Source organism: Meleagris gallopavo, chromosome 2 (assembly GCF_000146605.3).
Source record: "Meleagris gallopavo isolate NT-WF06-2002-E0010 breed Aviagen turkey brand Nicholas breeding stock chromosome 2, Turkey_5.1, whole genome shotgun sequence".
In the NCBI taxonomy this organism is placed as follows: domain Eukaryota; kingdom Metazoa; phylum Chordata; class Aves; order Galliformes; family Phasianidae; genus Meleagris; species Meleagris gallopavo.
In genome coordinates this window covers 75,957,682-75,985,203 of record NC_015012.2, presented here as the reverse complement: position 1 = coordinate 75,985,203, position 27,522 = coordinate 75,957,682, and the positions used below count along the sequence as shown (strand labels likewise).

Genomic DNA, 27,522 nt, shown 5'->3' with positions numbered 1-27,522 from the left:
AAAAAAGTGGAAAGAGTGGGAAAGAAATAAGGATGGTCAGAAACCAAGGGAGAAGTGGACGGAAGATTTATTAAATTTGTACAGATGACACCTCTAAACACAAAAAGATTATATGTGTATCCTCTGACTTCTATCACAAATTGGGTTACAGATTTTTTTGGAGCACACCAAAGATGCAGAAGAATAAACACCACTGTAACAGAACAGTATCCAGTACATTTAAGTGAAAAAGTGAAGACAGAAGATATGTTTTTAAGTTTTGAATTAAATTTTGAATCAATACATGCATTGTTCCAAACGTGTGTTACTTGTGCTTATGCACACAATTCAGGAAATAAATCTGGTCAGGCAGTTTTCATTAAGCTGTGAATGTAATACAAAAGGTAAATAAGAAGTAGCAATGTAAGAATAGATTTTTTAAATTGTCCTAATAAACAGAGTAGTCATGGCCCTGGTCTTTAACTTACTTATTATTTTTAATTGTGTGTATTCTAATTAATGGAGACTGCAACGTATCTCCCCTGAAAAGAACAAATCCACACTTCCTTGTAAATTTAACAACCTAATTCCAACTGCATATTTGCAATTGTGCCCTTGCCACATTTGTCCCTTACTACTGAAAACATGCATTTGCTTTCAGTTTCAAATACTTATGCTTCTTAGTTATGTTTTCATTGCACTAAACTTGGAACCCAAGTCTGTCCTCAAATCAATTTTATATCAATTTGTATCTCTCAACTTAACAGATTTGAGATCAGTTCACTAAAACAGAGATGAAGATGCACTAGGACTCCTCATATTTGCAAGCTTACAAGAAGAAGCTTTCCAAAGATTTCTAAGTAATGCTAGATGATACTTGGGAATCATGTGGGTAGTCATCCCTACAGCTAAATTCATTACATTGCTTTCACTAAACAACCACAAATTTTGATGAGTTCTATGCATACTGTTTTTCTTCATAAATTTATGAATCCAAGCTCTTTGCCTCTTCATATTTTAAGCACTGCTAAGTCCATTACAGTTCAATGGCTTAGATTTTGCTCAGTTATCCATTTTCAACTAGGGAAGGAGGCAGTTGTGGATTGTAGGAGTATGTACCTTCTAATCATTGGGTTATAGAAAAAACCCAGAGGGGAAGGAAGGGCCCCTGGTTTCTGGACAGGGGCAAATGATGAGTGAGCACAAACCTGGCAATTGCTTTATGAGCTCCCAAGCTAACAAGCAGCGCAGAGACTGTGGTACTACAACAGTCAGAACCTGGAGGTAGCCGAGTGATTCTCAGACAAAGTTTTTCTTGGAAAACCTGGTTCCCGCAGAATTTATGCAATGTTTGTGTCTCAGCATTTTCAGCTTTGCATTTGCCTTAGAAAATGCTTTTTGTTTGAACGTACAGTTTGACACAAATGGTTTCAGCTGTAAGTTGACATTTCAATTTACTATTTCCTTTCACAATACTGAAGCACTTCAATCTGACCATAAATGTCCAAAAGCTTTTTCCTCCACATCATTTTTTCCATGAAAAATTTCTTTCCTTGACACTTTCTAATATTTTGTCTTTATCCCTGAATTCCAGATGACAATAGCATCAAAATACCCTAACTTTTCCACTGAGTTGAAACTTCATCTTCCAAACAGTTCTACCATCATCTTCCATCCCCTGTGAAAGCTCTTAGAGGACAGCAAGAGAAGCTTCTCCCTTACCAACTCACTCCACATGTGTCTATGTGAGTGCCAAAGAGAAGACAGCCACAAGAGAACATCCAGTCCCCATTACAGATCCTGACTAAAACAAAGCCCATGTTAAGTGAGTGAAAGTCTTTGTGGGGTCCCTGCCACCTCTCTCTAGTTTTTCCATCCTCAAGGCAACACCATTTCTTATTTCTAGGATTGTTTTACTAAAATAAAGGAATATTAACAATATGCCACCTTCTGCCTTCCTTGGCCCTCTAAAGGTCACAACGCAGGAATAAAAGCTACCTCAATGTTCCGCAGCTAAGTATTGTTTTATAGACATCATGTGAAGATGTCCTTCCTTTACTTACCATACAGGTATTGAAGGACTAGCTTCAACCTAGCCTCCCGAGCTGCTCCAACACCACTGAAAAATGTACTTGCAGCTAGCACAGAGTGGCCATATCTGAACAGGAACCCTCATCTTCCACATATACCAATGCTTCAAAATAAAACCCACCTCACTCTGAATGAGTGTGGTTAATGGGTCAATGCCATATGTGCTGGTCCCGGATCCTGTGCTGAGCTTGGAAGGGGCAGGAAGCACTGCGCCTTATAGCCAATAACGGAGCGCATGCCGATGGAAACACCTCCAGGCAGCCAGGCTGCATGGGTGGCCCAGGCAGGGAGGTGTTGCCAGTATTTTAACAAGTGGCTCCCACAGAATTGTTTCCCTTCAGCAGGTGATAAATTTATGCTTCAGAGATGTGATGTTTGCAGAAAAAACTAGGGATTCTGGAATCCATCGTTTTATTTAAAATAATGTAAAGAAAAAATATGCTTCTAGCTAAGGAAGAGGACATTGCTGCTTGGCGAGAAAACATACATTAAGATGCAGTTGACCAGAAATGCACTGAGTCATGCCGAGCAGTGTTTGACCAGTGTAATTTATGGGGGTGGAGAATGCAAGAGGGGAGTTGAATGCATTGCCCACGAGTCCCACAGCATCCTACTTCAGGAAAGCTTACTGAAAATAGCTAATGCTGAGTAGAATATTATTACAACTCTGATAAACAGCCAACACTAATAGGATGCAGGGCAAGGTGACAGTGGAAAGTGAGGCTTTCACACCTTCTCTCTGTAGTCTGGTAGAGGAAACAGAACTACAGGCTCCCAAACATAAAGCTTCTGAAGGAGCATTTAGCAACTTTGTTACAGTTCCTTGTACAAACAAATGCCACACTGAGACTCTGTGGGGGTAAACACTGGAGCTCTAGGTCCTTCAAATGGGTCTCTATATATGGATCCTGCTTTTTGCACAGTCTGTCAATGCAATCACAAGAGATTCCCAGCCTTCCATTTCATAGGTTTTCCATTTACACATAGGAAATGGCACCTTTTACTACTATCCTGCTTCTGAGCCATATTAATAAGTTCAACTGCTTTATGAATTACCATTTTCAACACCGTTCTGCTTTTCAAATCACAACTGTTTTCATGTCAGCAAAAGAATTTCAAACCACAGGAAATTCTGGGGATGGAGTGCAAATATATGCATAGAAAGACCTACGAGGAAGCAAAATCAGTTGAAAAAATATGAAAAAATCCTGTTACTGCATTCATACTGCACTTTTAATGTCATCGTTCTTTAAATATGAAAGAGAAGATTAATAATTTAGCAAGTGAAGGAATTTCTGTTCAGCTTCTGAAAATCCCTGAATAATTCATCTGTTCTGACATCAGATAGCCTTTGCAATGCTGACACATCCACACTGCCTAAAATGCTAAAGAGAGACTGAAATGACTGACTCATTCTCTCACAGCCCTCTCACATTACAGCTTATGAACAACAAAACCCTGTAAATCAGCAGCTCACAAAAAGAGAGGAGGCAGCTCATGATCACCTGTTGCCTATGCCAGAAAGACGATAAGGAAAGGGAAACAGGAGCACTTTTTTCATTCCTTAAAAACAGTGTTAAAACTATTACACCTTGTCTGGAAATGGATCAACTCCTTCCCTGGGTTTTAACCATAGGGTATATGAAAAGTTTAAGAAATTCAGAAGATATGCAACACGCGAAAGCCATTTTAAAAGCAGAATATTGGTGCTTACAAAATTAGAACTGAGCCTGAAAAATACATAAACATATTTTCTTCTATAAAGCAACACTTACTTATATATACATATAGAGACAATTTTTACGTTCTATAGTACATAACATGCATTGGCCTCACCCACACATCTGAAATTAAAATTTGTCAGCGTTATAATGACATTAAACTATTCCCTTCACCTCTTTCACCACTTTTGCAGTTCTGGATGTTGATTTGGGTTACAGATTATACAGAGGAATACTGCAGAAAAATGTGTAGTAAACTAAATAAGCACAATCTCCTTAAGAATAAATATTTGAGATTTCTACTAGGACTCTTGGCATAAAACATCCCAGTATCAAAATGAGCAGGACTGCTACTTCACTGGCTGCAGTATTTGGGCTCTAGCCCCTTACACATGCACATTTTGTGGCTAGTCCTTTACAGATAAAGTACTTTCAGGAAAGATCTATTTCCAGCAAGCAAGGAAGGAAGTCTCATCCATGTTAAGACTTCTACCACCACAGCAACACTCAAAAGAGCATGCAGAGACACAGGAACAAACAGCAGGAACATCAGTAGGCATCAGTCAGTCTGAGATTTTACCAAGCAGTAGGATCCTGCAGTGAGATGTCCCTTATCCATCTTTAGGCATCTACAGGATAGATATCTCTGACTAAACTGGTTGTCTAACATCTCTTTTTAATCAGCAGAAACTCTGAATTTCTGGAAAAGAGGGAGAGCAAATCGGAGTTCCCTGAACAGGCTCCTCAAGGTCTGCCTACCTGCACTGCCAGAATTTTGGGCTTTGAGTTTCCATGGACTTAGGAACAAGAACAGAGCATTCATTCATATCACAAACATTTTAGCCATTAGAATTTGCTGTCCTCCCTGTGAGCACAATGGAAAGATCTTTAAGTCCTTAGCTGGAGGATGTACCAGTGTCTTAGAAGGACCAAAGCAGCTCTTAAACATCATCAGCTCTTCATTCACGGTATTTAAACTTAGTAATTGTAATAGACTTCTGAGGGCAGCAAGAAGATTGACAGTCACTTTTAATAAATTCTTTCTTATAATGTATGTCCTGTAAAATAGAAAGTGAGAGTGAGGATTCCAGTATTTAGACCAAAGAGGATTTAAATGTCAATCCTATCCATTGCTACAGCTAGAGCAGGCAACAAAAAACTTTTGGGAGTATGTTGCATATGTCTTTTCAGTGCTGACAGATATACCATTAGCTTCTACAGCACAGTTCAGTAGGATTAATAAGGAAAGCAATTATCTCTCCAGCAGAGGAGGAGACCTTTGGTTCAGGTCTTAAAGGTTCCTTTCCAGTTTAGTTCTGCATACAAGCCTCTGTGAGCATGACAATATTTCAAACTACCAAGAGGTCCCTTTTGCAGAACGCAGCCCACGCATATGCCAGCCAACCACTGTTGGCTAACTTACACCCTCTCCTTGCATGACCACAAATTCCTATGTCACAGAGACTAGAAACAGGCATTGCTACTTGCTGCTTTCCCACAAGTTTCAACAACCCAGCAACTCTCCTGCAATTAAACAAAAAGAATAATTCCCCAAGACTACTGACACGTAAGCCATATACACTGACAGGTATTTAGACGTGGCTAGCATGGAGAAGTGTGAAGACTATGCTCTACATGATGGATAAGAAAAGTCAAATGACACATTCTGTGTTTGTCTAAAATGTTGCTACATCATCCACCTCCTTAAGTATCAAGCAAGACAGACAAATCGTTGAGATGATGATATAGTACCACTTCAGACCTTTTTGTTATGACAGCCTTCTAGAAGAAGAAAACTGTGTTCCAGTCATTTCATTGCTGTCCCAGGGAGTAAACTGGCAAATGACCCACCTCTACAGCTGTGGAGAAAATTCACATTTCAGAAAACCTGCCTCAAATTGTATGTGAAATGCTTGGAATACCCTGCTCTAATGAGCTTGATTTTCTTCCATAGAGCTAATTATCCACCAAAAACTCAATCGAGAACCTCTTGAGTTACCAAGGATAATTCTTAGAGAACGATGGATATTTGAGTAGTGTACTTTATACCTGAATACCATGTGGGCTCTATAGTCTTCTTTATCTTAATTCTTTTGGCAAAAAATGAATGCCTTTCCACTGCATCCTTTGGTTTGTTTCCCTGTATCCATCACTGATCCAGATTCTGCATGTTGGAAAACTCCTGTTCAGTGTCTTAAATGAAAATCAAATCTCACTTCAAATGGCACAAAGTTACTTTAAAATGTTAATCTGCCTTATTTTTATGGTGTGTTTAAAATTAAATGTTCTCATATGGGTACAACGGGGCAAATAATGTCCTCTCATTTAAATAGTTTAGTTTAGTTTAAAATTTGCTTATTTAAAATAGCTTAGTTTAAAATTTGAAACTAGCTACAAATTTAAACCATTTTTAGTTTTTGTCCATCTGGAAAAAATTAAGAAATTCTTAAGTGTGTATCGTAATAGGAGCAAACACTGAAGAGTGTGAATTCTAAGGTTTCAAAATCTATTTTTAAATTGTTTTTCATGTAAGCTTTTAATTTAGATTTAATAAGATTCTAATTGCACTTTTTAAAAAAATATCCTTTGATTATTGAAGACATATTTCTATAGGATTAGCTTACATAGCTTTTACTTTTAAAATATTGTTTTAAATAATTCCTCTTTTTATAATTTATGCTACCAAATCTAGATGGCAGGACATAAACTTATTGAGGATTATCAATTTTATAAGAGCACACATCTCCAACATAATTATTCCATGTCAGGAAGTGTCTTCAAAAGTGCACGATGAGTGATTAGTTATATTTTGTGTAATTAAAGCCAATTGAACATTTTGCCATTTGCTCAGAAACAGGAAAAAATATATCAGCATGCAAAATGTAGTGAGCTGAACAGTGTGATTCTCAGGTCTGCTCCAGTTGCCTTTGCCACTTCTGCAATACAAAAGAGCCAGAAAGACAGCAACCTTGCTCTCATGGTGGAATACAGGGTAATTCAAAGCAGCAATAGCAGCTGTATGCCACTTTCCCTTCTCCATCTAGAGGGTACACTTTCAATACTGCTTCCTCCCTTGCTACCAGATGTACCTTGAACTCACAGGTGACTAAGATTCACATATAACAGTTTTACAGCAGCCTGAAGATCTATAAAGTCATTTTTGCCTTGCTAATCTGGCACTGTTTGCTATAGCGGTTCTGGGCATTTAAGCACAGGAAGGTTTTATTTAACCGTAGTCTTATGCTAACTGCAAGCTTTAGGTCTGGATTGAGAAGGCATTACAGTCACCTGGAATCCAACCCTTGCTCTTGCTGATAGACACTCAGACCTTTGACATGTTGCACACTTTTTGGAAACACCTCTCTCCCGGTAGGCAGAAATCACCTAGAAATATAGTATTACATCATACATTATAGGAAGGCCTGCACTAGCAGAGATGTTAATGAAATGAACTGATTTTTTTTTAAATTAATTTATTTTTACTACTCTCATAAGTATCCGTTGTGACTCCAAGTACTGTGTGATGAAAATTCACAGTACATTATATAGAGTACTCTCTTTAGGAGTTTTAAGATAGAAAGTGCTTTCCCACCTTGCTTCAGTCTACTCAGTTTAAGTCATCTTTTTTGATTCTTACTGCAACCTTGATGTATAAAACCAGAAAAAAATCAACCAACCAACAACGCAGTCTAACATTCAAGAGACGTGGAACATTGAAACAACCCATAGAGGCAACACGCGCCTTGAGAGTGTGTCTCCAGTGAGTAAAACTACCCTTAAAATCAAAGCATTGCAGACCAACAGCAGTACTGAGCTGAGTTTGTTTAGCACGGAGAAGAGAAAGCTCTGGAGAGACCTCATTGTGTCCTTTTAATACTTGAGGGCGGTTACAAGAATACATTGATACATTGGCTACACACTGTCCTGTGAACAGTGAAAATATGCAGCCGTGCTTTCTGTTCTGATAAAGGAATTTAAGAATAGGTTTCAAGATTGAAAAAAAAAAAAATAAAAATTAGTCAATTTTTTGCTTATTTGTGACTCCATTATCAGTCAACATAAATACATTATTTGTGAATTTTCATATAGAGTATGTAGAGTTGCAATCAAAAATTTGATCATGCCTCTTTACCAGATGTCTGTCAGTCCTCTCTTATCAGAAAAATACACTCCTCAATTTGCCTTATTCATATCATCACTTTCAGGTGGTACATATATTTGTGGACAACTGTTTTTAAGGATGAAGCACAGGAGGAATAACATTTCATCAAAAGTCACAAATGAGCACCCTGAGAGATCATTAATAACTGAAACCACTTCCATCGAACCGGAGTGATGCATTAGTTTCACAACACTGAGGTCACATATCTCACTTGTTTAATGCCTTTGTTGCTCTCTTTTTTACATGATTTAATAAAATAAAATAAGTTTTGTTACTTACATACACTAACTACATTGTATATTTTATGAGGGCTGCCACAAAAGTAGTATCTTCTATTTTATTATGCTGGCCCATGATATCAGAGGCAGATGTTGATGGTATGGCAGTAGAGGTTGAACCTTTCCCACCAATAACCCATTACATCCTGTTTCTGTGTGATGGATGGCAGCAGAGGGGTAGTCTGACAAAATGGCATGTGACATAGAAGTGCAGATGAAGCAAAGATGTGGAATTGAATTCTTCCATGCAGAAAAAATTGTACCCATTAACATTCATTGACATTTGCTTAACGTCTGTGAAGTCAAACTGTGGATGTGAGCATACTGAGGTGGTGGGTGGTACATTTCAGCAGTGGTAAGAATGACAGTGGGTCACCTCCGTAGATGCAGATTGTTAAGAGAACAGCATGCAGGCTCATGTTCATCGCTAGTAAAACTGCACAGCTAATGGTGGTGACTGTGTTGAAAAATACTGCTTTGTAGCTAAGAATTTGCTCTATTAAATAGTGTTGTTGTGCTATTTGTGTTTCCATTGAAATAATTTGGAGGTATTGCTTTCAGAGCAACTACTGTAGATGCAGCCCTAGACAATTCCTCTTCACTCAGTGCAGCCTAAGCAAGCCAAAAGGTTGGACACCGATTGGTTAGATGTTAGGAGGAAGTTCTTTACTAGTTCTTTATTCAGAGGATGGTAAGGCACAGGCACAAGCTGCCCAGACAATTCAGTTGCATCAATAGCTCTTATCACATAAAAGGAAAAAACTTTTTACCATGAAAGCAATCCAACACTGGAACAAGGTTCCCAAAAGATTTACAAGACCAGACTGGGTAGGTCCATGAGCATTCTGACCCAGCTGGCCTGTCTTCGAGCTGCAAACTCTATAAGAGGTACTCCAGAGCTCACTTCCAGTTTGCACAAGTCTGTGATCCTGCTTTAGGAAAAGATAGATAAGATGCATTTGATCCCTGGGAGATTCATTTCTTTCAGTTGAAAGCTTACAGATATAAAGCTGACTAGCTTAGAAATTGACTACTGATTTTTAAAGCTTAATTTACTGAAGAGCAATCTCTCTTTTAGAACATAATTTTTAAGAAAAATAGAGGAAGAGCACAAGATAGTACACTAAATACTAGTTGAGTGATAGTGTTTAGTGAGATGCATACAACCAGATACTGCTATCCTTAAGAAATCTCCTAGTTTATTAGAAGTAGATGCTTTAACTTTTAGTTTCTTTGCCATCTCCAACAATGAATATCAGTACAAATAGAAGAATTCTGTGATGGCATGGCCTTACCAAAACAGAAATATTTTTGAAAAATATAATATATAATTATATATTCACATGTATGTACAAATTTACAATATATAGAAATACACTTTCTTAATTGTGTGTAAAAAACACACAGTAAAATTGATTTTACTGATTTTGAGGTGGCTAGTAAATCACTGTCTGTTTCCACAAAGATCCACACAGTGAAGCTGACTGACTGGAAGAGGGTTGTGGAAAGAGCCTGTGTGGTATAAGCAGGCTATTAAGGTTTGTAATTTTAATTTAGATGGTAAATAGCATGGTTTTTTTTTTCTAGTTAATGTTCAGGTTCGATTTGGGAAAGAAAAGAGAATTATTTTCTACTAACACTAGGGTTTAGACTTTAAGATCTGTATTGCCTTCTAGGCAACACTGGGGAGGATGTTGATGCACCCTCCTGACATATCTGATGTCTTTCTTCACGTTTGATAGATGCATATCCAAAGAACTACTCTAACTCCTGGTACCCTTGTCTGAGATATCAGAAAGTTCTTATATGTTTTCTCAGTACTTAACTTGGGGAAACATTATCTTGTTACCAGACTTATCCACACAGAGGATACTACAATTAGTTCATTTATGAGCAGCAAATGGCAGAAAGTATGACACACAATAATCTGAATGCCTAATTTCTTCACTAACAATAGTTCAAAATTAAGAAATGGCTTACTTTAAAAAGTCACCTTCTCCCTCCCAGGCAGTCATTCTCAAGAGCTCTGATGGTGGCTGCTCAGATATTCTGTGATTATCATTAATAAAAACAGGCCATGCAGTCACCATATTTATTTCACCGTTATGTTTTCTTTTTGTTTCAAGGAACAGGTGCAGCCAAGTCCCAATCCCATATTTCATCAATGTTGTCATTTAAAGTAGGAAAAGAGGCAACTCTTAATTCTCCTGAGAATCCTGAAAATCAAATTTATGCAGGTTATGAAACAGGAAAATTCTTCTAGTAGAATTGCTTGTAAATAGTGAAATAGACTTCCTGTAGAAACTACAGAACTTCCCTCATGGGCATCCTTAATAACAGGAAAGACGCCAATCAGGAGCAACAAAGATGCAATGGACCTTTGGTCAGGATAATAAACCAGGAGAATCCTGGCTTATTCTTCTGATCTAGGAATATTACCAATTATCTGCCAGTGTATACAAATACAACATCTCATTTCTACACAGTCGTAATATTTGTTCCTAACACATCTCTTCCTTACATTGCAGTAACACATCCAGTCCTTATTCACAGTTAGTTGTAATACAAATCTATGATCATTGATTTACATCGTCTTTCCCAAAATTTCTAAAAACCATAAATCTATTAATTCAAACTTTCAAGCAGTCCAAAATGTTATTCTGAATTAGCCAGAATTAAGGAAGTATTAGCACCAAACAATCAGATGTGAAACAGCAGTTCAAAGCAGAATTGATAGCTAGATGTGTATGAGGTCACAGATATTGTAGCAGAGACTAAATGAGTTGGCCTCTGAGGAGACTGTATGTAAGAGTCCCTGCACAGTTCTGGATACTTCAACATCAAAAGGAGAAAAATGTACCAATGGCTGCATTAAAAAAAAGAAAAAAGAGAGAGACTGAACAGTTGGAGGAGCTGGTTTGTCTGTAAAATGTCCAGCAGCCATATGTTAATGACTTCAAGTGTCTGAAGAGTGTAAACACCAATGAAAGGAACAAATAACCAGGCTGGAACAAGAAGATGTAACTTCAAATAAATACAGTGAAAATGCTTGCGGAAATGCCTAACAGTAAGCTTTCTCACCTGAAGAGAAGCTTCCAGATTGGATGGTGCCCTGGGCGGCCAGATCTGGTGGGTGGCAGATTTGCCCATGGCATTGGGTAGGAAATGGATGAGCTTTAAGGTCCTCCCAACCCTAGGCATTCTGTGATCTGAAGGAAAGCATCAAGAGCCTTATTGTTCCTAATACCTTGGAGAGCAAACAGGATAAATCACCAAAGAAAAATCCACAAACATTATGGATCTATCTGGGGCTGTCTGGCAAGAGAGTTTTCCAGTTACTATTTTTTGATAATTTCCTCCTTTATAATATTTATAAAACAAAAAGCAAAATCCAAGTGGTGATTCATTCAACTGAATTAGTAATCTATGTCACTTAACATGCATATTAAAACAAAACAAAACAAAACATTGTTTAGGAAGTGTACAGTTTTGGAATTACTAACAGAAAACCACTGTCTTCCGCTATTTTATTCTCATGTCTCTACCTAATGAATGTATAAATCACTGCGGTTCTTATCCAGAGGTCAGGGATACACATTTTCCTTCAATAAATGTTATTTTGTACCTTTCCTTTGCTGCTCAGCTTTCTCGTTATAACAAGAAAAAATTGTTCCCTGGTAAAAAGCTGGAATTCCCATTTATTTTCAAAAGAGAAACTCGATATTCCCACTGCTCTTGCACAAAGCCATATCATTATTTACTAATTCCCTTTTAGTCTTACTTCTGTGTTTTAGAGATGGATTAGAAGGTGAAATAGATAAAAATGTACTCAAGACAGACTCCAGGGAAAGTTCCGCACCAAAGCCTCATCCCTCATATGTGTCTGTTTTGGAAATAATTAGACTCAAGCTCACCCATGTAAAGGGGCGTTGACTTTAATGTACGTCAATTAGGTGCTCAGCAGTGTAGGAAAGAAGCTTATACTAAGAGCTGGCTCATTTGAGAGGAAAATCTCGGAAGTAAACCAGAGCCTCTGCTGTGTGAACAGTGGGAAAGCCATGGCCTGCAGCTGAAAGATGGTACCAGCCACATGAACTTTGCTAATGTTCCAATATGGCCTTGAGCACGTGCTCAGAGTTTCATCTAAGGAGCACAGAGATCAAACCATACAATTTGTATGAATATCTAACATATATCAGGAAATATTTTTTTCCCTAAAGACATTTTTAATACACATGGGGAACTATTGCCTCAGTAACATTATCAAGGTTAGAGCTCCCAACATTTTCTACCCAAAGCATTTCTAAAGATGAGTGGCTTCTTTTCCAAATTAAAAGATCTGTGGTTTTCACAGTTTTCCTTTTTTCAGCCTTTTGCTTGCTTTCCTGTTGTCTTTCTTTTCCATGCTATCTTGGAAGAGAGAAATCTAGAAAATGAAAGAATGGAAGGTAGAGAGAAAGAAAAAGGGATAGAAAGTAAGATTTGACAGTGAAAAAATCCACACAGAAAAAGAAAAAAAAAGAAAAAAAAGGATGATTGAAAATACATTTCAAAATCTCAGGGAAAGAACAAAAAAAAAAAAAAAAAAACAAAACAAAACAAAACAAAACAAACAAAAAAAAAACTCAGACAGCTCTCATCAGGATCCAGCAGGGTTCTTTCCGTTGACAGTGAATGGACATAACCCATTCCCTAGTGAAAATGCTTACAACAAGCCATTAAAACTCCTGCAGCAATTAGTCAGATAATGAGCAATCAGGTGGAAATACAGGATGGAATTAGCATCCTTCCTGCCAACCTGGCATGAGCAACTGGATCTGGCTGCCTGCACAGTATAAGCTCACAACCTTAAAAGTAATAAGTGTTATTCATATGAGTCAGTGGAAATGAGGCACCTGCATGGAAAGGCTGTGGGGAGACCTCATTGCAGCCTTCCAGTATTTAGAGGGAGATTATAAACATGAGGGAAATCAACTTTTTACACAAGTAGATAGTGATAGGACAAGGGGAAATGTTTTTAAACCAAAGGAGGGAAGATCTAGATTAGATGTCACGGGGAAGTTTCTCACTGAGAGAGTGGTGAGGTGCTGGCACAGGTTGCCCAGAGAGGTTGTGGATGCCCCATCCCTGGAAGTGTTCAAGATCAGGTTGGATAGAGCCCTAGGCAGCCTGGTCTAGTACTTGATCTAGGGGTTGGCAACCCTGTCTGTGGTAGGGAGCTGGAACTTGATCCTCGAGATCTCTTCCAACCCAAGCCATTCTATGATGCTATAACAGTTAATCATGTAAATACCTTTGCAGATTGGGGTCTTATTTCAGTGAAGGGCACTATGGGGCATTTTTTTGTCACGGAAATTGGTATTTGCCACAATACAAGAGACAGAAATTCCCACAGAAGTTCTCCAGCCGGACAACTTTATTTGGAAATGACCACGTCTGCAGCAGGAGTCACTTTTCTGATCAAATGTGCAAATTTCCTCTTGGTTCAAACGGAAACATTTACAAGAACTCAGAAATATGGAAAGATTTTTGCCGTATCATGTGTTTTCGTATTAGGAATTCTGTCCACAAATGCGGTCTTAAAAAAAAAGAGAAAAAAAAGAAGTGTGATTCAAGGAAAATGGTATCCAAGTCAGAACACGAAGCAAGCTGACAGCACTGTGAACCCAAAACAGTCCCAAGAAGATCTGTCTGCCAGCAGAGCCAGTAGTGGCGTCAGCCAGAGAAGTCAGCCACAAAACCAGACACGGCTGCTGGAAAAACACATTCCAGGTCCTATATAATGCTGCCAAGTTCACCCCATGATTATAGTCATGGACTTTGAAGAACCCAGAGGAAGAAGGTGAAAAGGAATAGATTCGACATTGCCTAGATCAGGAAGAGGCAGAGCCAAGGCAACACTAATATTACTGGTAAGTCCCATTTTGCTTTGTTCCTGCACTATTTTAAAGCGGATTCTAGCTATAGACTTTCAAAGCTTAAAGGAGATTTTGTCATTTTTGGCATCAAACTCAGCTTTCTTAGCAAACATGATAATGGCCTTACACTGCATGGCCTTTGCCCCAAAGGATTCCAAAGTGTTTTACAAACTTAAACTGATGTGTGGCCAATGTACACAGGGAACTCTTCATCTACCGCTGAAATGTGCTCAGACTCAAGACAACCTGTCATAAATGCTTACCAAAGCACAGAAGCTCTCTACAGTATTTTAGACTAGGATGTGATGAATACTTTATGCTACTGAATCTGAATGGGAAGGTGGAACATAATTATACCAGCAGACATTCAATCACACATAGCACTTCAGCTGCTACTTCTACTCTACACTTAAAGTCCAGCTCCTACCACAGTGCCTTTCAGTGGTACAGTTTGATTATAACTTCTGTTTTTCAAACCTCCCTCAGTAAAGTCCCCAACTACATGACTGAATTCCCTTTCCTTTCTGACTGATGCATCTACTGAACCACACCACCAGTTCTTCCTTCACATAGGTGTTCCACCACAATTTTCCACACAGATTTCACTTCTTCTAGGACACCAATATATCAAGGCCAGGTGAAGCCTTGCAAATCTATTCCAGTACAGTTATTTACTTCACAGTGGTAAACTGCTATATACTGTGCTTTATTTCATTTGCTTCTTTTAAATGGATAACCACTGTTGGTTTTGCTTCTTTCCTCCTCAAGTAAAAGCATTTTAATATTAGCATCAATTTTTGAGGCTCAGTAGCTACCTGTCCACAGTGGGAGAAATATTCTCAGCCACATTTTGCTCCCCTTTCCTGACCTTACAATAAAATTATTATTCTGACCCTAAAATCCTTATAAAGCCACTCAATTCTCATGGCCATTCTAAGGTCAGGGGAATACCAGATTACTTCATCGTTAAAAAAAAATATATATATATATAGAGAGAGCAAAACAGATTTGTGCCAAGTGCACATGGAGATCGTGGGGTTTAAAATAAAAAATTTCAGATGTAAAGCTATCACCAGTTCATGCAATACTGTCTGTGGCTGCCACTATAAACGCATTAGCAGGATCCCAGATATTCTGAACATCATAGGTCTAAATATTGCTATCAGTCTCAGCAGAAGAGATGACATTTCCAAGCTCTAAGCACTAGCACTAAGACATCTCTTTTGAGCAATGAAGTGGCAGAATAGGCAAATTGTCCCAATAAATAAAACTGAACAAATTTTTAAATTTCACCTCCGCGGAAGGGATATGGCCACAGGTTTCTCTTCAAGGGATGTTATAGGAAAAACTACTTTCTAATTCTGACTGTTTTTACTACATGCACGTCTGTTTTTTATGATTACCTTCCTAATTATTTTCTCCAGTAACAGGGCTGACTCTTGCAGCTGTCTCTCATAGTACATTTAATTCTGGCTCGTTCAGAGTCCTTGGACTTGTCTCAGTCTAATCACCATGAGAAGGGCAAACTGAGATCATCAGATTTCAAGCTTTTGAAAGCAAACAATATCTTCCACATGTAAAGTGTTTCAGATAATATGTAAGCAACAAATATTCACTGCTGGTCTGACTCTGAAATTCTCAATATAATTAATATTCAGGGCCAAATCCCATCCATTTTGGTATACTTGAATATTTTACCTGGCACTGCACAGTACACCTAAGCACAGTGGCTTTGTTCAGCTGATAGACCATCACTTCACTAGGAACAGGTAGCAAATCTGTTATACTCTAGCACAAGCAATAAAAATTATGACAAAATTGACTACATTTGCTTTAGGAAACGTCTATAAATCAGGTAAATGCTAGCCTTGAGAAACTGCATTCAAAAGCTCACGTACCTCAGCAGGCTGTAAATAGAACTATTTACTGCACCTTTTAACTACAGCATTACACATCTTGTAAAATCAAATATGTAATAGAGGTAAGCCTGTTGATCTCAACCTGGGCTGAAATTCAGCACTCTTACTTTTCTTGTGAAGTACCTTACGTTCAGAAGGATAGGGGGTTGCACTGGAACTGGTTCACATAGTGAGCCAGCCCTTCCAAAGCTCTAAATCGCATCCAGTTACTCCTGTGTTGGGATCAGGAGGTTATGCTGGGCTCAGAAACTTGCACCCAGCTTTTCTTAGGCCAGCAGTGCCAGACAGCGCACAACTTCAGCGTAAATGAGGCTCTGCTTTGACTTGAAGATATCCAGAGATGGAGACACTAACATTCCCTGCAACAATGTTTTCCAACAGCTAATCTTTTCCCTGTTAAAGATTCATGTCTTATTTCCAACATGACTTTATCTGGCTTCAGTTTCAGGCCATTGGTTTTCATTATTCCTTGGACAAATAAACCTGTTCATAATCATACCTACAGATATCCAGCCCTGACATACCTATCCTGTCTTCCCTCAGCTCCCAGAGATCTGAATGAAGGACATAATGATCTGAAAAGGGGAAAGTCCAGCTAGAAAAGATGCTGCAACACTTTTTTTTTTTTAAAAGTACAACTGATTTCAGAAAGGCATGCAGTGTTTTGAGGCTGCAGTCTTTCCTTGAACTTCCCACCACTAGCTCCTTCCAGCAGTACCCCCTCTGCAGAATCCCCACACACAGCATCTGGTGGTAAAAATACTTTTCTGGTTTGGAGATCCCACTTCATTTCTTGGTTTGCCATATTTCAGGAAGAGACATATAATGCCAGTCTCCTCCAGCGCTTTGTTGGACTGCTATGCTCTGCTGAGGTAGAAAACACACTAGCAGTTTAATGAGGAAGTCAGGAAAATTAAAAGACCTTTCCATTTGTGTTCAAATCTCACATAAACAGCAGGCTGCAGCTGTAGTCTTTGCTGCCTATGGATAAATGTATTATTTTAGAACATAGCCAGGACCTCCTACAAGGAGGTCCTAAAGGAGTGGAGCCAACGAGTTATTATGAAAGGCGGCCTAAAGAACATTTGACACTGTTTTCTGCCTACGCTTAACAAGCACCTCGTAGTTTGGGCTGCAGTTTGCACGATTTTGGCTTTTAGAAAATATGAAACACCTTAGTAGATGGATTTTACGTCTAGAAGATTCCATCTGAGGCACTGAACCCACCCAATTTTATTACTTATGCTTCCAAAAAGTTGGGAAAAGCTTCAAAGTCACATCTGAAGAATTCATGAACTTATCCTAAAAAAATATCTGGAACTCTGGCATCCATGCAATTTTTTTAAAATATCAACACAGACAAAAATCTTCAATCTTACCAGGCTTATTTTCCTAAGCAAAAATCAATGGACTTTATTAATTGTCTTGTATTTCATTTTCTTGAATAAAGAAGCTTATTTGCTACTTGTTGAGACACCATTCAGTAAGTCACATGCAGTCCTAGCCTGCCTGGTAATTAAGGCTGGAAGAACCACCTGGTGACTGAGAGAGTTAGGATTAAAAAAACAAAGAGCAAAAGCTGCTGATGGGGAAGAGCTGCAACGGTGAAGAGAAGGACATCTTCCATGTGTGAAGAGAAGATATTAGGAACACTGTTAGGAACACGCTTCTTTCTGAGAACTGGAGACTTCTTGCTTCCCTCTGTACCTTTGTTCTCATGGCTTTACTAAGACACTTGCAAAATGACTCAGGCAAGTGCTAACAAGCACCGCAATAGCTAATTTATATGTTGCACATCTGTAGTCTCCAATCCTGCAGCAGAGTACAGTCCACCTATGCTCTCTATGCCATGCACAAGACTGTCAGGCAGGGATGCCAGCAGAAAATCTTACAGAGAAGTGTCTTATAGCCTGTCCATTTGAGATTCTAATTTGGGATAAAATAGTGTAAATAATCCTAAAAGAACAGATTAGAGCTCTGGGTTCTATTGCATTGGCCTAACGGGACTACAGGTGCATCTGAGTGTTGAACTTCTCCCAAGGTGAGACCAAAAGATGTCAACCTGAACCTATTTAAGACAATAGATCCTCTTTATAAGGAGCAGAATTTCATTAAATTGTTTGTTTTTATTTTTTCCTGAACCCTTTCTGAGGAAGGAGGCTAACCAGAGCTTGTAATGAGAGCATCTGCACAAACTTACTGCCAACTCCAACCTTATCTCATGCAATTCCATTGGCTTCACGGAAGTGAATGTGCCACCCAAAATATCCCTCAGATTTCCATAAATAACAGTTTCAAAATGAAAACATTTACGTGAATAAGTTATTTGAGCTTTCAGCCTTCTGCTCCACTTTCCTTGGATGTGTTACTGAAACTTATTACAGTTGAAAATAAACTGAAATGACTGTTAGGTTGTGGTAGTGAAATTAAAAGCAAATGAGCATATCTTGTAAAGTAAGGTCAATAATTTATGGAGCAATTTAGGTCAAATATGCTTGACAATTCTCTATTGGGGTGCTAAGAATGTTACTTATTACACTCTTCACAACTAGTTGCCAGCTTACTTTGTTCTCACTTCTTTATTTACTTTTCCACTTGATGTGTCCCAGGAAACACAATGTTTTCAGGTTTGGAGAGGGGACGGAAAGCTTTTTTGTCCATGTACATAATATCTAAAGCAGAGCTGTAATGGAAACTGCAGTTAAAATATTTTCTAGAGGAAAAGGTCAACTTAAGTAAAAAAGAAGGATGATCTCATATCTGACAGTTCAGATACATGCAAATCTTAGCACCAATAAGTTATGTCATCTGTTAAATTCACATAAGCAGAATGCCTCTGTACATTTTACACTGTTATGACAAGACTGTACAGAGCAGGGGTAAATATCCCATATGAAACTCTTATCAGTGCAGAATTGCTCACATCTATTCTTATCTTCAGATAAATCAACTGAGAATTAAACACAGCATGGTTCTCTCTTCTGTCTTCAGAGACCTAAACTGTGCCACATTAAACAACATAGCAAGCATGAATTTATACTTGGACAGAATGACACTGAAAGTTATATCCTAGCATCTTACTCGGGGAGATACCATCCATCTTGACCTTGGCTAGAGCTTCATATTTTACACACCATTACTGTCATAGTAACAGACAGAGCCAACAATAATTTGCTCATACAATTTACAATATATTGTCTTCCAGCCACACTGAGGCTTCCTTAACCATCAGCAGATGTGTTGTTTGTATTAGCTACATTTGAACAAAGCTGAATTTATTCAGTCCAAAAGTCCCTATGGCTGCTTGGCTGTGTCTTCAGCTCAATGCATAGCTAATTCCGTGTTCATACCATTGTAAATAATTACAGCATGGCTGAAGACTTTCAGAACTGTTAGCCCCCAACATGCTGCCTAAATTTCATGCATTTTCCCCTTTCCTGGCATCTGAATTTTAGAAGTCAGCCCTTGAAGAAGTTAATCAGCAGTTATTTCTATTGCTGCTTTTTGATGTGCAACTGTCTAGATTGTTTACATGTGAATACCATACAAAGCTTCTTTCACCATAGCCTTTCAAAGATTGAAGTCCACTCATTTTAATCGCCAATACTTGTGCTTTATTATTGAGTCACCAAATCTTTTATGAATCTGTATACTTATCTCTTAATATTCCATAAAATAAACTAATATAAAGGACATAAAGCACCATAGCAGCTTTTCCACATGAATGAAAGGACTGTGGAATTCAGTAAGCTGTAAGTATGGACCTACCTCTGCTGACAAAGACATTGAGAAAGAGGAAACTTGAAGGAAAAAAAGATGCAACTCCTTAGTTTCAGGTTTAACTTACTGAAATAGCAGTACAAATGTATCCAGCACAGTGTAATAACATAGCCATCATTAATTTTGTTTTTCCAGGTATAGAGCCATGCTGACCCAGCAAAAACTCTCGGCTAGGATAAACAAATAACTTAAATCTCTTGTCCATGAGCTCAGATTCATTTGGGCAGAAAATCTGCCTGGCTTTAGAGAGATTAGTAGACTGAGAGCTACAACTACTATTTTTAACAGTAAATTAGGCAAAGAATTGACTTCCCAGAGAGCTTCCTTAACAGCTTTCATTTTACAGTAAAAGAATATGAAGGATAAACAGCTCGGAATGTTGCAATAGTCTTTACTTTAGTTACTGATTTTTGCTCCCTTGTTTTTCAGAATAAGAACTAAGGTGAGAGGAAGAATGCAGCTCTAAATTATCTAGGGTAGATTTATCCAGCCCATATTTTCCTCTGCCCATTTCTCCTTTTCCTATCAGTAGCTCCTTTCACATCTTGCCCAATAGAAACTGTCATTCTTTAATATCTTCATCCTGTCAGTTATTTCCCTTCCTACTACTCAAAATACCACCTCTTAACTTCTGGTTATTAAACCTATTCTGTTAGCACAGAGAAGAACATGGTGCTCTTTCCTGCCCATTTTCTCAGTGTGGCTTCGTGACCCAAAAACATTGCTCTTAAGCCCAGCACAGTCATCTTGCAAGGAAATAGTACAGCTTGAAAGGAGTCCCCTAGTACTCACTAGAGAACGAAAATTTAGGTTCAGAATTTCCCTTTCTTTTTACTGCTTCCACAGAAGATAGCATTTCTCTAAGCTGATTCCCAGCCACTCAGTTGGGCCCTTGAGTTCACTGCCAGATAATGCATAACTTCAATGAGCCTGAAGGCTTCTGGAAGTTCCTCCACAGGTCTGGATACAGAAACACTGCCTCCTAGAAAAAATAGCTTTGCACATCCTCCACTGGATGACCTTTTTGTTCCCTGAACACAGCAGAGTATTTCTGTTTTTCACAATTCATTTCTTTCCGCTTCCTCCTTCAGCAGTCCTCAGGTATCTCAGCACCCTGCCTCAGCAAAGTCCAGGTGAATTTGCTTTAACATTAGAAGTTGGTCTAATTACTGTAGCTCAGATGTTAAATCCTTCCACTGCTTCTGTTTCGACTGTCAAATGTTGGCAATGTCAAGTGGGGAGATTGGGGGAGGATTGTGAAATGAAGAATCTTACCCCTTTTCCTAAGCTGGTTTTGCTTAGCTCTAATGTGCCTCCAAATTTTCTAAACTTCAGGGTAGTAATTGTCATTAAAACAGATAATTTTATTCTTACACAGCTCTTCACTGTTCTTCCTGACTGTCTGTTAAATATATGTATATATTGCTGAGCTTGATAATTCTGAAAACTGAAAACTACGTATCTTAGCTGGAGCTGAGGCTTTGTGCTCCTGCCCTGTAAGATCTTTATAAAACACAATCAAAATGCAAGGATTGTGTGAGTGATGGACCAACATTTCCACATTTTTGTTATTTTCTGCATTTCTAGAAATGCCATAAATCCTGTCATTGCTTCTCCTTTGAGCATTTTCTAAATCACCGCATTTTACTCTTCGGAGCCTGTTCTGCTTTACCAGGAAAAATGAAATGTGTGTTCCCTAAAAAAGGTTAATCAATAAAATCTTTACAATCTCCTCTCATCTGGCCAGGCTTGCTTTAATTTCAGTAACAATGCAAGTCAACTCACTAAGAGATACAGCTTAACCTTTCTGAAGCCTTTCTGCTTCATTTTGATGTTCTTTAATTCATTATTGCTAAATCTTTTGAATGTATTATCAAAGTTTCTGATGTCCAGGAGTTTCCAAAAAGCCTAAGTTCTTCAAGTTGTGTTACTTCATGAAAATATAAGTTTTTAAAGCAGTGCCTGCTTTTCTAAAGGATGTGGAAGAAAACTGTAAGTACATCCATAACATACAGTAAAGATTCAAAGAACAGGATACAAATAGCTCTGAATATTCACTATTTCCTTTTCTTCCTAATCTTGCATTTTCAGGGGCCTGATTCACAGTTTTGGAATGTTTTAGATTGGCAGGACTATTTGCTACCAAAAGTGTAACACATTTTCTTTTTGGCCAGCTGACTATCTCAGGAGAGTTCTGGACTAGAGTCTTCATACATTGCATTGTTTGAGCCAATCACCTTTCCTTGCCATACTTAATACCATACCTTCTTCCTCTCCCTTCCTTTGTGATGTAAGACTCTTACGGTGTTCCCAGTAAGACATCTACTTTTAAGGCATTCAAGTGTTCAAATGGATAAAGTGAAGAAGGCAGCATTTTAAAAAATATGCTCTGCAACATCAAGCTCCCATTTACACACACATCTCTGCACTGGCAGTACCCCTACCACTCATTCCCTTCTGCAAGCCCCATCCTGTAACAACTTCACTGTATGTGTCTACTTACAGAGAAATATATTAGTAAACTGGGTGCTCAGGGTAGTTAGGGGATAATCCTGCCATTTTCTTTGGCACTCTGATATGTGATGAAGCTGAACATCTTAGAGATCACTGAGGGAAGCTGCCAATACTACCCTTAAAGTTAAAACAATTGTTTATATATTATTTCTCATTTTCTGATACTGGGAAAAATAAGTCATATACACAGGAAAAGCTTTATGACTGCAACAGATATTTTTTATTGGAACTTCCTCTCTAATTTTTCTAATCTGCCACAATATCAGGGAACATAAATTGATATGGTGCACAGAACCACACCAATGTATTTGGTTTGTTTTTATTTGGAATATTAATGTAGTACAAACACCTACACTTTTTTCTGTCCTGACACTGTAGTATCTGAGGATTCAAGATTTTATTGCATACTAGCCTTGAATTAAAGAGATTAAAAACAAGACTAAATTATGGACACTGAAAGAGTGAAAAATCAGTAAATTAAATATAATTCAAAGGGAATGTTCTTTCTGCCATGGTCTAGATATTACTGTGTAGGCAGCAAACTCAAATGCATTGTAAATTTTCCAAATTAAAATTATTCTAGACAGGCCTGAACAATAGAAAGCTTGAAACAGTGCAAGCTAAAAAGCATGACGTTATCTCTGGGATAAGTCTATAAATACCATTTTAAAATATACATTGAGGCAAACTGAGCATCATTACAGAGATTTGTAGGATGGGTTAGGAGTGCTTATCTCAAAAAACTGTGGTGAACCAACATCTCTTTGTAACATGAAGAAACGTTCAGCTATGCCTGGTCTCTTCCATCATGAAGAGCCAGGAGCTGGAGCTGCAAGAGAACACAGGGGTTGGGGCTGTTCCACCTCATTCCAAGCTTACAATTATCATTGGAGGCAAAGGAGAATAAAAAGAACCTTTATTCTGAACTGTTGATGCCATTTGAATGCTTTTATGGTTTGAATACAGAAATTACACATTTGTATCAACTCACTGGGCTGAGAGTTGATACAAACAGTATTTTGTCAAAAAAGATGTAATGGGAATAAGTATGAAACATTTTAGATTTTGCAACATCACATGCCTACATTTTTATTACAAGACTGGAACTGCTATTATTCCCATAGACATATTACATCTTAAAATATAAACAATTTTTTTTTTTTAAACTCACAAGATGTTCTTCACAGAGAACTATTTTTAATCACAAAAATACCTCAAAGTGAAACATCTTTCTGTAAGTAAATAAAAAATTTAAGAGGAGTATCGTGTTCTTAAAATTCCCAGCTCTGTTTGTCAAATAAAAATACATGAGAGTTGATTTTTTTTCTATCCCTGGTTGAGTGGAAAAAATGTAAAAATATTTTTGTGCAGCTGCATTAGAATACTGCATATTAGTAATTACGCTGTTAGCAGATGCAAGCTTAGCTTTCCCATTTGATTAGAGATATATATTACAAAATCATGCTTTGTTTACTTTTCTATCTAATATCTTTAATTGGCACTCTGAATAGAAGTGCTTCAAGTTCCAACTCAAATAACTGCGTTTCTTGAAGCTGTAGCCATAACCACTTTAATCATATGCTATATGGAACCAGTTCTAAGTATTAAGGAGAATAAGAGCTCTAACAGCTAAGTAGAAAGCTGGAATCCAGGCAATATTTCTTTGCAAACACAAACTAAATCTCACTCTCTGTTTGACCTTGAGCAAGCTACTTGATCTTTTTGTGCCTTGTCAAGACAATTATTAAAAATTGGACTTCTCTAACCAACAGATGTTACTGTACATCAACACAGAAAATACTAGAGTAAGTGCATTACTGAAAACATTTATGATAACCAAACAATGTGGAACCAAGTTTATTTCATATCCTGTGACTTGCGTCTTCATAATTCTTACCACACTCACTGACAAAGCCATTTAAGCCATGAGATCACTTGTTTTCCAACAAATTAAGTCCCAATACTTGCCAATCATTCTTCTTCACAGGTCAAGGAAGATAAAGTCCTTCTTTTCTTTGCATAGATCCTCAAGACTATTAGAATTACATCTATTTGCAAGAAATGCTCACAAAACTAACAAGTTCCAAATGTTTCCTTTCCTTAAATGAATGTTTGTTTCAAATCACATGTTTTTAATCTGTGTAAACTGACCACATTTTATTTATCTCAAGCAAGTGCTGTCCAAGAGATAGCATAACTACTACAAGCTAAGCAAATATTTTTAAATGGCCTATCGACACATGATGTTGAGCAAAGGAAAAAAAACACTAACTTCTCATGAGCTAGCAATGGAACCAGCAGCACTAGTAAGTAAAATAAAAATTATGGAGAGTACCACTACCAAAGCATGCTATTCAAAATAGACCTGCTATAATTAAGTCCAACTAGATCACAGTACTAGCTTTCAAATATTTCAAATTACCTTCTTCCTAAACAGTATTGATTGATTCATTCTATGCCGTCTCAAGGTGATTATTCAGAAGTCAAACACTTATTCAAAGATAATCTTAAGTCATAGGTGTGGTGAAAAGGAGGAAGGAAAGTGCTTCCGAACTAGGACATCTTACCTTAGACTTGCCGCTGAAAACATGCAAGATGAATCACGGTAGTGCCCATCTCAGTGACAGATGCAGCCTGGGCTAAGCTCCTTCCTGAATTTTTATCTTGCAGTCAAGTAAGGTCAGCCCCAGCCAAAAGGAGAACAGTCCCTTCAATAGCACCAGATAATATCAAAATGAACCAAAGCCAACAAATATATCTCATATCAAAACGCTTCTCAGTCTCTCCTTTTAGGTGCATTACTTGGTCATTAATGCTTGGAAAAAAGAACTTTGGAGCATTATAAAATTCTAAGCTTTTATTTAACTTACATCAAAAAGCATAACACTTTCTGTAATTGCAACACTATAGAAGAAAATGAGTATATAAAATGCTCCAACAATGGTTCAACAGTTCCAATGTAAAGAGCAGTGTTGATAGGGACAACATGCAGACAAAACACTAGCCTTCAAACTCAGAAATGCTATTCCATAGCTGGTGTGACCTATGGTTGAAGTAAATTAACACTATTTAGGTTAATGTCAGAGAAACACTCATTAAAAGTTACAAACTTACAATGGTCCCATTAAAATTATTGTCCCAGTAGACATCATTATAGATGTTTTCCTAAGTTTCTTGCCCCCTGCTACACAGCATCAGTACTTATATCTAGCCCCAGCTGCGGCCATATTGTATGTCACCCTGCTTGTATTTTGTAAGTAAAGTCACACTGGTGCTGTCTTCCCCTGCATCCGCTCCAAGCGATGCTTGAAGCTACCTGAGCACCTTAACAGCACATTTACTTGTTGTAAAAGTTCTAGAGCAAGAAATTGGATTTCACCTTTACTCACTGCTACTCATACAAATAACAGTGTTCAAAACAGGTGTTACAATCAGAAAGATTAATGCAGTAGAAGGGCAATATAGGAATATAACAGCAAAGGGACTAGTGCGGATGGAATGGTGTCTCAAAGGAGACCTGTCTCCAAAGATCTAGGCTCACAAGAAAGGCTCCACAGGGAGGAATCTCCGACCAGAGATCCTCGTCCATTAGTAGTCAGCCCTTAAATGAAGTCTAAGAGAGGTACAGCCAGGCTCCACCCCTTCGGATCACAATTGCTTTCACCTGTGCTCCCAGGGCTGACCAGGTCCTTTCCCCAAGTTCAATCAGTGGTTCAGACCGTGACTCATCAGTTACCATCCAACAGGTAAGAGGCAGAAGGGAAAAGCAAACCTGTTCTCCGTCTCTGGGAGAGTTGGGACAGAAAGAGAGAGCTCATAAGTAACAAATGTATTAATGAAAACCCTTCCAATAGTAAAGAAAGACAGTGAAATGTTAGAAAAAATATTCCGAGGCCATTAAGATCCAGGAGGACAGACATATGAAGTACTGAGAAACCTGATGCAATTCTATGTAGAATACACCTAAGTAAAAGTGGTATTTTTTTCTGAGCTCCTAGCTACAAATCGTGTAAAATAGAAAGCCAAAAAAGCCCATCAAACCCCAAATTCATATTTTCACAGCTCTAGGACAAAGCTTATCAATACTGTTAAAAACTCTACATGCTGTTTAACAATTAGGGCTTGAAAAAACAGTTCAGGTAAAATAGGGATCAACAAGAGCCACTCCAGTGTCTTATACTGATTCCAGAAGGTCATCCGACAACAGCAATCATGTATTTACCTACATGTTAGGTAAACAGGCTTTTGTTGTATCACAGCAATAAACTATTTCAAAAGGAATTCAGATTCAAAAGGAATCCAAAGAAATTTTGGTGAGGAAACTGCAAGAGATCCTCAGGTAGCTCTAATGGCATGCATTCTTCTAGTGAATTCATTGGGACTGGAAGTAGATGCAGACCTGGGATTGAAAGATAAAGAGATAATTATGAAACATCTTTGAATATCTTTGTTGCAATTATGCTTCCAGACTGGATGTGGTGAGAAATGTAATGAATTTTCCCAGAGAAAGTAAGAAATAATTTCTTTTCCTCTTCTACTGGAGTAACTTCAGCAATTTTGCCCTTGACTCTTGCTGCAATGTCCTCAGTTTCTCTCTTATATTACTCTTAGAGGCATTAAAAAACTAACAATCCCAAGTGCTTGAAAGATGTCTTGGTAGACAGATTCTGGCACGCAGCATTGTCAAGGATGACTTCTCTCAACCATTTCTATACAGTGAATGAAACACGGGAATGTAAAGATATTAATCTGAGAAGCATTTTTCTACTTTAAGGTTAAAAGAACCTTATTCATAAACCTGCTGTACTTCAGTATCACACAGGCATCTGTCTTAACAACCAGTCCTATTCAGACTTATTACTGTGACATGAAACCTGAAGCTTTATGCCATACCTCTCATAAAAGTTAAGAAAGAAAAAGAGGAAAAAAAACCCAACACACACACAAAATCTGGCTTAGTTTTCCTAAAGATATAATTGTAGATTAATGCTACTTAGCACATTTCTAATGAACTATGCATTTAAGTAACCAGTTCTGTCTGAGGCAAAACAAGGCTTCATACTGTAGCAGTAAAATTGCTGATGAGCACAAGCATCATTTTCATTTTCTATCAATTCCTCTCCTACCTTAATTCTTCTCTTCTATTTCCTCTTTTTTTTT

General features: G+C 37.9%; 1 protein-coding gene across 1 annotated transcript in view; it reads left to right on the top strand.

Moving 5' to 3' along the window:
• The window catches only part of LOC100544071 (hormonally up-regulated neu tumor-associated kinase-like), an 82,909-nt gene that overhangs the window by 21,607 nt on the left and 33,780 nt on the right, over positions 1 to 27,522 (top strand). The window lies entirely within an intron of this gene.